The sequence below is a fragment of the Manis javanica genome, chromosome 3 (genome assembly GCF_040802235.1).
Source record: "Manis javanica isolate MJ-LG chromosome 3, MJ_LKY, whole genome shotgun sequence".
NCBI lineage: Eukaryota > Metazoa > Chordata > Mammalia > Pholidota > Manidae > Manis > Manis javanica.
In genome coordinates this window covers 119,934,585-119,946,598 of record NC_133158.1, presented here as the reverse complement: position 1 = coordinate 119,946,598, position 12,014 = coordinate 119,934,585, and the positions used below count along the sequence as shown (strand labels likewise).

General features: G+C 41.3%; 1 long non-coding RNA gene across 4 annotated transcripts in view; it reads right to left on the bottom strand.

Moving 5' to 3' along the window:
* LOC140848442 (uncharacterized) overlaps positions 1–11,206 on the bottom strand; it is a 111,839-nt gene extending 100,633 nt beyond the window's left edge. Inside the window, exons 1-4 of one of the 4 annotated variants that reach the window (XR_012129321.1) lie at positions 10,246–11,206; positions 7,844–8,142; positions 5,147–5,370; positions 780–4,400 (exon numbers count right to left, since the gene is read on the bottom strand). This is a non-coding gene — a long non-coding RNA (uncharacterized lncRNA). Of the gene's footprint in view, positions 1–779; positions 4,401–5,146; positions 5,371–7,843; positions 8,143–10,148 lie in introns of those variants that run through there. The other 3 variants (XR_012129322.1, XR_012129320.1, XR_012129319.1) reach the window with 3 other exon arrangements.
* Between the last annotated feature and the right edge of the window lie 808 nt (positions 11,207–12,014).

The window sequence follows — 12,014 nt, the reverse complement described above, 5'->3', positions numbered from 1 at the left end:
CAATTCCCAAAGTATAAAGTGTAAAAGGTTGTAAAGTTTCAAGACATAAATTCCTTCACTTGGTTCCCAGTGTAACTACCTTACAAAATTAAATAGCTTCATAAGACAAGAAAAATTTAGTTTAAGTTTCTGGAAAGCATATTGAAAAAGTTGTTTAAAACTCGGAGATATACTATTTATATTTTTAGTTTTTTGTCCCCAATGTAAAATTACCTGCAGAACTAAAATCAACTCTCTTAAATTTTTAATAATAAAGTTTCTAATGTAAAAAGCTACTGCTTTACTACTTTCCCCAAAGTTAAGAGAAAAGGGGAAAAATTCTACCTTTAACAGTCTGAGCTTCCTATTCCAAAGAGGCAAAGATGTTTGCCTCTCTCAAAATATAATCTGAAAATAAAATATCTAGTGAAGGTTGTAGTACCAATAAAATCCTAGTCTTTTCATTAACCCTCACCTATGGGCAGAAGCAGTATTCATTAACTAGCCTGTGGATACATTTTTTTCCTCTTTTTTTTTTATTAAGGTATCATTGATATACACTCTTAAGGTTTCACAAGAAAAACAATGTGGTTAATACATTCACCCTTATTATTGAGTCCCCCCCTACCTTACTGCAGTCACTATCCATCAGTGTAGTAAGATGCCACAGAGTCCCTATGTGTCTTCTCTGAGCTACACTATTTTCCCTGTGACCCCCCACACACCATGTGCACCAATCATGATACCCCACAATCCCCTTCTCCCTCCCACCCTCCCACCCCTCCCCTTTGGTAACCACTAGTCCCTTCTTGGAGACTGTGAGTCTGCTGCCGTTTTGTTCCTTCAGTTTTTTCTTTGTTCTTATACTCCACAGATGAGTAAAGTCATTTGACTCTTGTCTTTCTCTGCTGGCTTATTTCACTGAGCATAATACCCTGTAGCTCCATCCATCTTGTTGCAAATGGTAGGATTTGTTTTCTTCTAATGGCTAAATAATATTGCATTGTGTATATGTACCACATCTTCTTTATCCATTCACTGATGGACACTTAGGTTGCTTCCATTTCTTGGCTATTGTAAATAGTGCTGCAATAAACAGGGGTGCATATGTCTTTTTCAAAGTGGACTCCTGAATTCTTAGGGTAAATTCCTAGGAGTAGAATTCCTGGGCCAAATGGTATTTCTATTTTTAGTTTTTTGAAGAACCTCCATACTGCTTTCCACAATGGTTGAACTAGTTTACATTCCCACCAGCAGTGTAAGAGGGTTCCCCTTTCTCCCAAGAATGGACTAACAGTTACAAAAGGGAAAGGGACTGAGGAGGATGGGTGGGGAAGGGAGGGATAAGGGGGAATAAGGGGAATTACTATTAGTAAACATAATGTAGGGGGGGCATGGGGAAGGTATTATAACACAGAGAAGACAAGTACTGATTCTATAACATTTTACTATGCTGATGGACAGTGACTGTAATGGGGTATGTGGTGGAGACTTAATGGGGGGAGTCTAGTAACTATAATGCTGGTCATGTAATTGTATATTAATACCAAAAAGGAAAAAAAAAGACTATTGCGATAAGAGCACACACACAAAAAAAATTCAGTTGTGAAATTTCTGGTCCAGGAGTTTTGTTCTTAGGTAGTTTTTTGATTACCAGTTCAATTTCCTTGCTGGTCTGTTCAGATTTTCTGTTTCTTCCTGGTTCAGCCTTGGAAGGTTGTATTTTTCTAGAAATTTGTCCATTTCTTCTATGTTATTCAGTTTGTTAGCATATAATTTTTCATAGTATTATGTCATAATGCTTTATATTTCTGTGGTGTACATAGTGATTTTTCCTTTCTCATTTCTGATTCTGTTTACGTGTGTAGACTCTCATTTTTTCTTGATAAGTCCAGCTAGGGGTTTATCTATTTTATTTTCTCCAAGAACCAGCTCCTGCTTTCATTGATTATTTCTATTGTTTTATTCTTCTTGATTTTATTTCTGCTCTAATCTTTATTATGTCCCTCCTTCTATTGACTTTGGGCCTCATTTCTTTTTCTAGTTTCATTGTGAGTTTAGACTGTTCATATGGGATTGTTCTTTCCTGAGGTAGGCCTGTATTGCAATATACTTCCGTCTTAACACTGCTTTTGCTGTGTCTCACAGATTTTGCGGTGTTGAATTATTGTCATTTGTCTCCATATATTGCTTGATCTATTTTTATTTGGTAATTGATCCACTGATTATTTAGGAGCATGTTAAGCCTCCGTGTGTTTGTGGGCTTTCTCGTTTTGTGTAATTTATCTCTACTTTCATACCTTTGCGTTCTGAGAAGCTGGTTGGTACAATTTCAATCTTTTTGTATTTTCTGAGGCTCTTTTTGTGGCCTAGTATATGATCTATTTTTGAAAATGTTCCATGAGCACTTGAGAAGAATGTGTATCCTGTTGCTTTTGGATGGAGTGTTCTGTAGATGTCCCTTAGGTCCATCTGTTCTAATATGTTGTTCAGTTCCTCTGTCTCCTTATTTTCTGCCTGGTTGAGATGTTCTTTGGAGTGAGTGGTGTGTTGAAGTCTCCTAAAATGACTGCATTGTCTTCTATTTCCCCTTTTAATTCTGTTAGTATTTGTTTCACATATGTAGATGATCCTGTGTTGGGTGCATAGATATTTATAATAGTTATATCTTCTTGTTGGACTGACTCCTTTATCATTATGTTGTCTATTGTTACTTTCTTTGTTTTGAAGTCTATTTTGTCTGATTCAAGTATTGCAGCTCCTGGGTTTTTTCTCCCTATCAGCTGCATGAATATCTTTTTCCATCCCATCTGTGTATGTCTTTGGGTTTGAAGTGAGTCTCTTGTAGGCAGCATATAGATGGGTCTTGTTTTTTCATCCATTCAGTGACTCTATGTCTTTTGATTGGTGCATTCAGTCCATTTATAGGGTGATTATCAATAGGTATGTACTTATTGCCGTTGCAGGCTCTAGGTTCATGGTTACCAAAGGTTCAAGGGTAATTCCTTTACTATCTAATGTAACTCACTTAATATGCTATTACCAACACTACCTAAAGGTTCTTTTTTTTCCTCCTTTTTCTTCCTCCTCCATTCTTTGTGTATTAGGCATCATATTCTGTACTCTTTGTCTATAATGTGTGAACACTTTTAAGAGAAAATATAGAAAGTCTCTCCGTGGGAGGAGGACAATGAAAAAAAGAAAAAGTTTGAGAAGCACCATATTGAACTGAGCAGCACAGACTGTACTTTTAAATTCCCACTTATAAATCCTCAAAAAGCACTAATGAAATCTGGGATGTGGACAACTCTTTCTTATGTTTACACAAAATACTTTTTCTAGAGGTCAAATTCTTCTGCAAACTTCAAAAACCCATACTGTTTACCAGATTAGGTTCAGTGTACCAGCATATCTATTACACAAGCCCTCACCCTTACTCTGCAAGGAAACTGTAACAGTTATCACAGTTCCTAACCAGCAGCTCTTCCATAACTGTCCGTTTTTGAGGTTCCAGATTGTAACTGAACAACCAAATGGTTTCCATAGCCAGTCTGAGGGTAGAGCCTTGTCTTTGGCAAGCTGCTGAGTGAGGCTATGGCAAAACTGTATGCAGCTGGGTTTTTGTTGTGCCCATGAGCATCATGCCTGGTCACAAACACATCCACCACCCAGAACTACCTTCCCATTTATGTGGTAAGAAATAGCCAGACCTACTTGCTCAGCTCCTACTATACCTTTTGCCATTGCAGAGGCAATGGCATTGCATGCCCCTCACAGCTTCTACTTTCTTACACCATCACAGTATGACTGTGCATGTATGATGTCTAATCATTGCTATATCAAATGCAGGCACTGTAGCAAGATAGTGCTGATGGCTTAGCCAGGATCATTCCTGGATCCTAAGGTTAGATCCAGATGATGATCTGGTTGTGAAAGGCAGTTTTGGTAATTGTACAAGTTAACATACTGGAATTTTAGAATAAGGTAGTTGGGCATGTAAGAAGCTTGGAAAGCTTCCCCATCCTGGGAAGTAGCACCTGAGTATCTCCAGACTAAACACCTCTCCTGTGAGGAGCTGGATGACTTGAGAAGCCACATTCATTGAACACCTCCAACCCAATATCCTCTGTGTACTTTACCCACAATTTTCCTTCACCAAGCCTCAAATCCAGTCTTCTGTGGGATCACTTCAGTTTAGAATGTAATAATCATGTAAAAAAAAAAAAAAAGGACACAGCCATAGTTTGATAGTTTGGAGGATAGCTCATCCTAGCACAGCAGTGCTTCTTTTTCTTCTCATTGGCGGTGATACTTTAAATGTTGCATTGGCCCTTCAAAGGGACATCCTCATTGAGTTGAGTGAAAGTCCCATATATCATGATGTAGCTGAGCTTACTGCTTCACTGTCTTGAGGATTGATCCTAAGGTAAAGCAAAGACAGCATCCTTTCATTAAAGGCTACAAGTTATACTGATTATCAACGCTCTAAGTATTTTGGACCACGGTCAAAGTTAGCTTTAAGAAGCTATTCTACAGAACTTATATGTTATTAGTATCTTTCAACACAATCTGAGTTCTCTCTCCTTACTCCATAGATCACTACTATGTTTTTGCCTTTGTGAGGCGATCAAGTTCATACATAGATGAATGCCACTTAAGAGCCATATAAAGTTCACCCAGTAGGTATAGAGATGATTTTGATGACTGCTTAGGCTGGGTTAAAAAGTCTGCATCCCAACTATAGTTATAAACAATACTCTAATAACCACTTGACTTGAAAAACTAATCACAAGTTCTCAAAGCATCCTACTGTTTCAAGAAGGTCAGAGACCCTGTCAGCAGACTCCACAAAAGTTGTGGGTACACCTGTTGACTGTCCTGCGTGCCTGTGGCTCCTATGGGTTACAACTGATGAAGAGCATTGTGGATTTTTTAGTCACTTGTGTATCTTATTGTGCTTCATGTGAGCTGTGTGGATACATGGAGCTGTGGTCCATGTTGTCAACTTTAAACCAAAGATCCTTATATATACCATTCATTGGTTGTAGTCTCACTCTGTCATAAATGGAACTGACAAAAATGTTTAGCCTCAATTTCTTCTGTATGGCAAGTGGCTTCTCAGTAATCTTAAACTTTGAAACTGAAAGTATTCAAGTATTTTACATACAGAATTAGGGATTTTCCTGCATGTTGTTTCTTCAGCATTTCCACCATTCCTGGGTTATTGGCATTGCATGAAGTTTCCTTCAAATATTTGACCACATTTGTCTGTGTAATTCATACTCTCAGTTGGCTTGTAGTGAGTACAGGACCTCACTGCATCATTTCTGAATCCTTTTCCTTAGCATGTCCTCTTTCAGCCTTCTGTACATCTTTGTTTAGTATAAGAACCTAAAATCAAAATGTTATTTAAAAGGTTTTTTCACATATAGACAACCCCCACTTCCATATACCCTCCTGCAGGTTGAAATCTTTACCTTTTTTTGTGCCTTTGACCATTGTTATATTAGCTAAAATAACTCTGGAAATGGGCTGCATGGGCTTAAGTCCCAGTGTCACCATATGACCTTGAACACACCACTAAACCTCTTTGTTCCTCATTTTTCTAATCTGTAATATGTTGATTAAAATCTCTATTGTCATAGGGTTGTTATGAAGTTTACATGAGTGCAGATTTAATAGATGTAAAACTCTTTAAGACAATCCTTGACACATGATAAATACTATACAACTTAGCCATTATTATATCTACAGCCATAAAATCCTACAGCTGATGAGATTATACATGCTCCTAGTCTTATAATTTCTGTGCTCTTTTAACTATACTAACCAAATAATCTTGACTATTTAATAGGAAGATATCATATATACAGGCTATAAGATCATCAAGAGGCCCTAAGTATTTCTCTTAAATACTAAAGGATACCCAAAAGAGTTAATTGGACAAATGGTAGAGAGTTCATTTTCACAGGCATCACCTCACAGCTGTTAGTGCTAGCTGTAGGGGTTAAAAACACTCTTAGCTCCCTTGATATCTGAGAGAAAAAGTACAAGATTAGATGCACAACCCATGGCAGTATAAATCAAATATGTCCCCAGACAGTTGATAGCAAGATGATACATGCATGTGCACATATACATACACATTTACCCAGAGGTGGTCAATCTTCTTGTTGTTGAAACCCTTTTGCTCTATTCAGCCTTCTTTCTCCTCCACAGATCATAAATATTTTTAAAGTTTCACTGAGAAAGCTATGCAAGATGTTCATATGCTGGGAGTAAAGTCCAATCTGGTGCCAGCTGAATACTGAGTAGAGTTGTAGAAAGAATATGTGAATCTACCGCTTCAACTAGAGTTCATTAAAGTAATCAGATAAACCTGCTGCTGACAGATGAAAGAATGGCAGAAACTAAGCTCATTTTCCTCATCCCCTATTTTAGGGACAATTTTACAAGAATCCCTCTACCTTAGTAAGAAAGAGATGTATCGTTATATGGATTTTTACTGTCTCAAGAACTGTTTTTGTTCAGATTCAACATGCATAATTAGTAATCTGGATTCTTTCTAGGATGTAGAAATCTAGGAAGAACATCATTCTCACCTTAACAGCCAGAAAACTGTAGAATAAGTTTTCTTGAACCTATCAGAGAGCTGAGTTTAGGGTGCCCAACTGGACTTTCCTGGTTTTACTATTGAAAGTCCCATGTCCCAGGAAACTCCTCAGTTCCAGACAAATTGGACGGTTGTTCACCCTAACAGGGGTTGCACACCAATCGAATAGCCTGAAATCCCAGGAATGACTGGCCCCACCAAGGACAGATAGGACATGAGTGCTTAAGAAGAGACACAAAATACTACACAAGGTTGTAATAATTCAGCTAGAATTGTTGATGAATTGCTAAATTCTAAGTGTGGACTAGCATGAGGATACAGAACCTCTGGGAGTCTCAGACAGAAAAGGAATTTGTGCCCATTTTCAGTCTTTTCTCCATGTTCTCTACTGGGTACTAATGAGAAGGATTTGGGACGAGGCAGAAAACCAGAGAAAACCTCCCTTGGTGGTAAAGGCCTATTGGAGGGGAGTAAGCTCCCACTGTGGGAGGGGCAGAAGTCCTGCCTGGGCCCTTTCTTACCATGAAGAATGGCTTCAAGCCTTTTTATTTTTCTTATTTTTAATTGCTTTAAGAGGTAACTGGTAGTCTAAAGCAGTGGTCCTCAGGAGCCATTTGGCAATGCTGAGACATCTTTGGCAGTTATGATGGGTGGGGGTAGCACTGGGGCTGCAATGCTACTGGCATCTAGTAGGTAGACAGGCCAGGAATGCTGCTGAACATCCTACATCCTTAAAAGGTAAGCCCTGTATAATAAAGAATTATTCAGCCCAGAAAGTCAATAGTGCCAGACTACTCTAGCCTGACTGATAAAAAAGAGAAAAGACAGAAATTATCAACATATGAATTGAAAGGGGGGACATCATTACAGGTCCCAGGACATTAAAAAGAATAAGGCAGTATCACAAACAACTGTTTACTCACAAATTCAAAAACTTGGAAGAAATAAATTCCTTACAAGATACAAGCTACCAAAGCTTACTTAAGTACATAACCTGAACAGTGCTATGTCTATTAAAGATACTGAATTTGCAGTATAAAAACTTCTAACAAAACTACAGGCAAAGATGCCTTCACTGCCAGAAGTCAAAGATCAAGACAAGACCAAGCTAGTCCTCAGTGTACGTCTATTTAATGTATGTCTTACTCAATGCCAGCAGGAATGCTTGAAGTCCAACCTCCTGGACATAGCAGGAAGTCCAGAATTCCAAGTTATTCCTTCCAAGGTACCAGTCCACCCTCACCTCCTCACCTCCAGAAATCCAGAAATATCTCACATTCTTTGATGGGAATACTTCAGTCTTATCTTGGAGTGTTGACTTGATCATAATTGAAAGCTGCTGCTGCTCAGGAGTTTGGCCTCTGCGTGGGTGAAATCATGGAAGCCTCGGAAAGACAGTATTTTGAGCTGAGATTCTCTCCAACTGCATTTTCCAAGGCTTTTCTGCTTAAAGCTTTCTCAGTCTCTTTCCTGGACATGTCCGCGTGATGGTAGGCCCTCCCACACTGATGGGACGTCTCATGTCAGTCATCCACATCATCCACAGGTGTCTAAGGGAGTAGAGATTCAGGTCTCAGGCTTTGTCAAATAGGCTGACTCATAGGGCAAAGAAATTCAGAGGTAAGCAGTGGATAGGCAAAGCAAAGTCTTTGGTGAGGTAGCTCACAAACAAAGCCAAATCTAACCAGGGGAAGACATAAACCTAAATGAATCACTCCAGAAAACATGGGCAGTATGAAAGCAGAAACTGAATGATACCAATGGAAGTCCCCCAAAGGCTGGGAGGTTGACAGCAAGTACCTGGGCTGTGATCACTGCTATTGGGTGGAGTTCTTCTAGGCAATCCACTAGGTAATAGGTCCCGTATTGGGAATCTAACACCATAACAGGCTTGGGTGTCAGTCCTCTGAAGTCAACAGTTATGGTCACTTTCCAGGGATCCAGAGGCCCTGGGAGAACTGGGTTGGGACCAGCATCCAACACACATTGACTTAGGGCAAACATCTTCACTCACACCACTGCTTTTAAGGGCCATTAAAAACATTAAAGATTAAGATATTGGAGTCTACCCATTGTACACTCCACAGCTCAAGGAGGCTGCTCAGGTGAGAGCTTAAACTGATAGATAATTTTCTAACTATACTTCAGAATGGAGCACTGGGCAATTTCTTCACTAAAGTGAATTACTTTTTAAGTTGGTGTGACTGACAAAAAGAGGTCAGGCCCAGGCTGCTATAATCCCATAATTTACAACAATGTAATAACTTGAAGGTGGGTGAGATGACCACCCTCCCTTGCTTACTTTTCCCTTCCTGACTTTGCACTTTCTCTACAGTGTACTTCTGCAAAACTGGACAATCAAAGGGCCAAAACAGTAGAAAAAACTGTACCAGCATCAGGATTAGTTCTGGGGGCAATAGCTGACAGAGGATTGAGATTTTTCTCTCCTGCACAAGTGACTATAATTCTTCAGTTCTAGACTACTTGTGGTTAAGCTGAAGTTCTTTGACTGCTGAGGCCGTTAGCCATTAGCTGGGTTAGTAAGACTGTGGATGAGATGGGTGATGGGGTAAGGGTAGGTACGGAGATGAAGGGAGAATGCAAGTTTTTGGAGGAGAGGCACTTTTTCTGAACATTTTAAGTAAGCAGTTTGCAATACTCCAGAATCTTTAGAACAGTACTTTCCAAAAGAAACATAATGTGAACCACATGCATAATTTAAAATTTTCTAGTACTCACATTAAAAAGTAAAAATGAATAGGTGCCATTAGTATATCTTATTTAACCCAATAATGTAATCAATATATAAATATTCTACATTAAATGAGATTTTAAAATCTGGTGTGCATTTTCTCTTTCAGCACATCTTATTACAGATAAGCCACATTTCAAGTGTGCAATAGTCACTTGCATTTATGGCTATGTTATTGGACAGCCCAGGTCTAGAATCTCTCAGGTTCCTTCTCCAAGTCTCATTTCCTCCATACCATGTCAAACAATTTGGCCTCCTCTGCCTTGCCTCTCATCCCACCCGCTACCTGCACCAGCCCTGCCAGGGCACCTGTGAAAACAGTTTCAGGCACCTGTTAGTACCTGATCAGCTGATTCCTCACCTGTCTCTATCCTTAGGGCAGGAGCCCCTGGAATATAATGAGGAGGGGTGGGGGCTGAGAGTTCTGGAGTAGAATTTCTTTTTAAATATAGTTTTATATAATTATCATCAAAGAAGGCCTTTGGGAAAAGATGAGAGAGTTGGGGCCAGTATCAGATTCATAATTTGCTGGACCCAGTGAAAAATAAAAATATGGGCCCTTTGTTCAAAAATTAAGAACTTCAAGATTGAGGGTGCAGGGCATTAAAACAAGCACAGAGCCCTCTGGGCACTGTGTCCTGAGAGTGGAGCCCTGTGTGACGGCACCAGCTGGGCCTCTATGAAGCTGGTCCTGGTTGGGGCTTTTACCTCTGAAGGAACCAAGGAAGCAGAGAGAGTCCCTGGACTCTCCTTGAGGAACCTGACCTTAACAGAGACCCCAAAATCCCATCTACTGGAATTTACCGAGGATGAGAAGTTTGGAGTCCCTTAGAAGAGGTGCTGTGGGATGAAGTAGGTAGGTAAGACACTTGATTAAACCACGGATTAATCAGTCACTCACATCCTGGGTTTTCCTAAGGCCGAGCTTCTGAGGGCCCTACCAGGGCAACAACGGATTGCCACCTACAAAGGTGACTTGCAGGCCTGAGCAGGAATCTCAAAGCTACGTCATACTCAGCTTTCCTACTCTCCAAGTGACGATGAGTGACCTCAAGAAGCTAGTATGGTGGGAGTTGGTTCAGCTGTGGAGTGTTTCTGGCCGCTGACCCTGCTTGGGCGGACGGAGGAGGGGACTCTACGCACACCCAGCAGAGGCTCTTTCCCGCCCCCGCACTTCTGCGGCTCGCCCACCAGGGGACGCAGGCCTCGCTCTGCTGGAGATCAGGCGCGGGCGGGGAACGGCCGCTCGGACCCCGGCCCCCGGGCGCCGTCGTGGCCGGCGCCCCCCGAGCCAGACCCAGCGTCCTGAATCCCGCAGCGGGGTCGCCAAGGGCGGCTTGGGACTCGCCACCTCACTGGTCTGGCCTAGATGCGGCCACGCTGTCGCAGGGCCCTCGGTGCCTCTGAGCCTCAGAGACCCGTCTTCCCCTCTTGGCGTCCCGGCCGGCAACCTTTCACGAAGTCTCCCAGCTGCCGCTCAACCGAAACTGGGGTCTGAAAGCGCGCGACGGCCCGGCTGGTGGTTTCCCGGGCGACAGGCCCGCCCCTCCTCGCGCCGGCCACGCCCCTCGAAGAGCAGTCCTCTGGGCGGAGGATTCTCCGGTGTGATGAACTTTGGATCCGCTTTGGGGTCCCTATTTTTCCCTCGTCCTCTGTCTTTCCACAGCGTGTTGTATGCCGCCTGGCAAGGGCCCTTGGCGCACAGCGAGGCTTAACAATCACGTTACACGATTCTCAAGTTGTCCAAAGCAACTTTTTTTTTCCTGATAAATGTCATTCACATCCTGTTTGCTTTCCTTTTCTTTTCGTTAGATTGTGTAGGATCTTTGCACAGATCTTTTGCAGTTTCTCTTGGTGACCTCACTTTTGGCAGAGGTGAGTTTCTGCTGTATCGATATTTCTGGGAAGGTCACGTGGAGGAGGGGCCAGGCCTATGTTATAAGTGAGCAGGAATTTTCTTTTGAATCTGAGCTTTAAGTATGAGTTTTGGCAGCCTTTAGTTCTCCCCAGTAATGGAAAAAGACAGCGATAGGGTTTTCCACTTTGCAAGGCTCTGTTCTCCCCATACCACATGGGTAGACTGTTGCTTGAAATTAAGTCTGTCTGTATAATTCAACCTTGCCTCCTCCACTTGTCACATCAAAACCAGGTGCAGGGAACCAGTCTGTACATGATATCCCTTCAGTTACAAGCTAAAGGTTTAGGTTCTGCATCTCAGCGTGTGCTCCTGTCCATTTTACGTGTATTTTATGTAATTTATGATCTCTTTCTGAGCTCTGTAGCTATGGGTATCCTCTTTCCACTTTCTCCCATACTCCTCATGGACTTTGAATGTTTTCCCCAACCTTTCCTGCTTTTCTAGTTTTGTGACTGAAGGTTTTAGAAATCTCCTAGTTTCTTTGATGGAAGAGTTTGCATTTCTGTTTCTCATCCTGTTGGTTGTTTAGGTTGATCTCCAAGAAAAGGAAGAAAGGGAAACCTTATGCCCTGCTTTCAAATCAGAGGTCCTTAAACTAAACTCTTACTTTGCTGAGGTTTAGTCAATAGAGTTTTCAACTTCTACCCAGGAGAACTTGCTGGAGCCTTTTTTTCCGATGAACGGATAGAAAGGAGTATGTGAGAGAAATATGGCCAGTTAGGAATTTCCAGTGGTGAATATTTATCTTACTA